This window comes from Mus musculus, chromosome 9 (assembly GCF_000001635.26).
Source record: "Mus musculus strain C57BL/6J chromosome 9, GRCm38.p6 C57BL/6J".
Taxonomy (NCBI): Eukaryota; Metazoa; Chordata; class Mammalia; order Rodentia; family Muridae; genus Mus; species Mus musculus.
The window spans coordinates 90,315,159-90,318,385 of NC_000075.6; the positions used below are offsets into that span (position 1 = coordinate 90,315,159).

At 36.0% G+C, this 3,227-nt stretch overlaps 1 long non-coding RNA gene and 1 pseudogene across 1 annotated transcript; both read left to right on the plus strand.

Moving 5' to 3' along the window:
- The first annotated feature begins 289 nt into the window (after nucleotides 1-289).
- Gm30849 lies at nucleotides 290-2,481 on the plus strand. The gene is made up of 2 exons (XR_379695.1): nucleotides 290-577; nucleotides 2,171-2,481. It is a non-coding gene; the product is annotated as a predicted gene, 30849 (long non-coding RNA).
- On the plus strand, nucleotides 752-922 carry Gm22717 (annotated as a pseudogene).
- Nucleotides 2,482-3,227: the final 746 nt, after the last annotated feature.

The window sequence follows — 3,227 nt, forward strand, 5'->3', positions numbered from 1 at the left end:
ACGTAATAAAAAATATTAAAAATTAAAAAAATTGTAACTTGCTGAAATTTTCTTTCTTTGGTGAAGTACACGTTAAGTAAATTAGGAACAATAAGACAATATATAAATTTTGAGTTTGTTATATAAGAAATCACAAAATAAATTTAATACTATATCCACCTCCCTAGTAGTTTTTATTTAGTTGTGAAGCTCTTCAGGGACGAAACTGAAACAGTGGCACTTCAGGCATGTATTTAGGTTTGCTTCTGAGTTTTTAGTGAACTAGATTACATTTGAAAAACACTAATTTTTCCCTCTTGACTTGGGTTTACTTATTCTTTTCACACCTGATGGGCACCATATGTGTTTTTCTCCATTATTTTTAAGGAAGCTATAAGACTGGCGATTTTATCATGTTGGAAAGTCAATGTATTTTATGACTTAACGATTTGGCAAATTCAGGAAAATGAGTTGAACTCGATTAGAACATCAGTGTACATCTCACGGCTCTCGTATGTGGTGCAGCAGTTAAAGAGAAGAAGGACGACATGCTAACAATCCCGACTGTGTGTATTTTCCCCATTGGCGTGCGGATTTTGTGAGTACCAGCTTTCCCACTCTTCCTTGAGCTTTCAATTCTTAACAAGATGCACGTTAACCTGTGAAAATGTGCCCTGCTAATATTTACTTCTGATTAGTTAATGATTACATCATGTCTATGGGCAGGTGATGCCTTAGCTGATTAGAGTCTTCCGTTATCTTTAAAAGTTCCACGTAGAAGCAGTGGTAGTATCGTAGCCAATGAGGTTTATTTGAGGCGCGATTTTATTGATAATTGAAAACTTTCCCCAAAAGTTACATGTATAAATAATAGGAGCCAAAAGCACGTGGTGAATATTTTTGATACTATTAACCTACTAATGTATGGTATGCTTAAAGAAGTGGCGTGGGCAAGGTGTTTGTTGCATTGTGGGTAAGATTTGCTTTGATGGGCAGTTTAATTATAAGACGTTAATATCTGACTTAATCCAGCACTATTTCTCAAAAACCAAAATCAAAACCAAAACCAGAATATGAAGGTGACTCTTGTTTAACCAAACAAGCAGAAAGAATCAATTATTTTATCCATTATTTTTGATGGCTAACATTAGCAGAAAAAGTGTCAACGGTTTCAGTATTTTTTTTTTTAAAAGTGGGTGGTAATAATTAACCACAACTAATTATCATTGATCCGAGAAACACTGGGCCATAAAATGATATACTATTTAGAATGTTGGCAGCCATGAACAGTGTACAGAGGCAGATACATGTGAGGCTGCAGAGTTCTGCCTTGGCTTCGAGGCCTGTATCCTGTTCTCGCAGACCTTTTAGTTACCTGCCAGCAGATGTCCCTATAAGGCAAGAGTATCTTACAGTTAGGCTTGCTGAGTATGAAAATCAGAATCTGAACCACTCATCCTATTTCCAAACATTAATGGGGTTAAATTCACCGTGCACTTGAAAATGGTTCCTGAGGTTGATAACATGCAGTGTACTAGAAGAGTGTATTTTGTTTACTTCTGAAAACAAAATAGAACAACATTCTTTTTCAATTTAACTTTTCTACATTCATCAGCAATAGCCCTCTAAAATAAAATTCTCATGTGGGTGTGCATTATCAGTTTTTTTTTCTAAAATTTTTTTAGTTTCTTAAGAATTTCACAAAATACATTTCGATCATAATAGCTCCCTCCCCCAGCTCCTGCCAGATCCAACCCCATTTGTCTATACGTCCAACTTTGTGTCCTCTTTTTATCCCATTTTCTTTTTTATTTATCCATCTTTTACAGTATTAGGAATTAAACTTAAGGGCCCTTTTTATGCTTTAAGTAAGTTCTCTACCACTGAGCCAAATCCTACCTGCACCCCACCCTTAAAAATTCATGAAGTACAGTTTGTGCTGTTCATAAATTCTTGGATGTGTGGTCCTTACTGGAGTCCCACTTAGGAGTTGCCTCTTTAAAGAAAAAGTTCTTTCTTTCTTCCAGAAGTTATCAACATCTAGTAGCCACTTAGATAGAGGTGGGATTTTGTGCCCTTCCCCTCTCCATGTTGGAGTTAGGGCTGGACTAAGCCTGCACAGTTCTTGTGCATACATCACTATGAATTCATAATGAAATTAATTAATTTCACTTTTTCACTTGGCTCACAGGCACTCCTGATACCCCACATTTACTTCTGGTATGCTGCTCTGACATGTTCTTTTAGTCCTTCCTTGCTTCCCTCCTTCTACATCTCTGGAAGGGATACAGGAGAAGATGTAAAGATTCCTGAAGAGTGAGGCTCCAGCCTGTTCTGAGCTTCTGGCTTTTGTAGCAAGAAACCAGTATTGTAATCACAGATGGTTTATGCTAAACAGTCCAACTTTGAAAATAAAGATTGTATTATTCCTCATCAAAGAACTGTTTAGTACTGTTCCTCTCAGGTGAGAGGAACTGCCTCAATGAATGCATAAGAACCAAAGTATTCTGCTCTTTAATTTATTTTAAGCAAACGCAAAGTGTTTCTACTTAAAATAATCTGTAGTCTCTTGGTAGGTTAAACAGGGCTTTGTTTCGTTTTAATTAAAATGGCAAAGCTTTCCACATTCTTATTTAATTTACTCCCCAGAATAACCTGTTAAGTAGGTAGCTTTCAATTCTGCAAATGAGAAGATGTAGGTACAGTGAGGTAAAGAGTAGAGGATAAAGTCATATAGATAGTAATTAAGGAGCCAGGCTTGCATCCTAGGATACTGACATCAGGGACCAATCTCAGATACTCATCTCCTGTATCAAAACACATCAGATTAAAGTTTATAGCAGTGAAATAGAGTTTGCTACACTGGCTGGATCTATAGTATTCAACTGGATCTATATATTCAACTTTACAATGGCAAATTGGTGTGTACCATATATACAGTATTTAACTTAGATGTAGTATACAATGTATTTTTCAGTAACAAAAGCTAACCTCAATGAAAAAGGTTAAGCAAATAATTGTGTGTGTGTGTGTGTGTGTGTGTGTGTGTGTGTGTGTGTGCGTGATTGTTTTTCCTTCTCTTTGGATTGACACTTGTATTCTATTCTGAGAAATTTTCAATGTGTGAAGATTTGATACCTTTGGAAGTATACTTCAAATGTCAGAACAGGCACACAGTTGGGGGAACAACAATTTTTTTTTTAAATAAAAAGTACACTTTCCATTTAAAGTGTCAGAGTTTAGTTAGG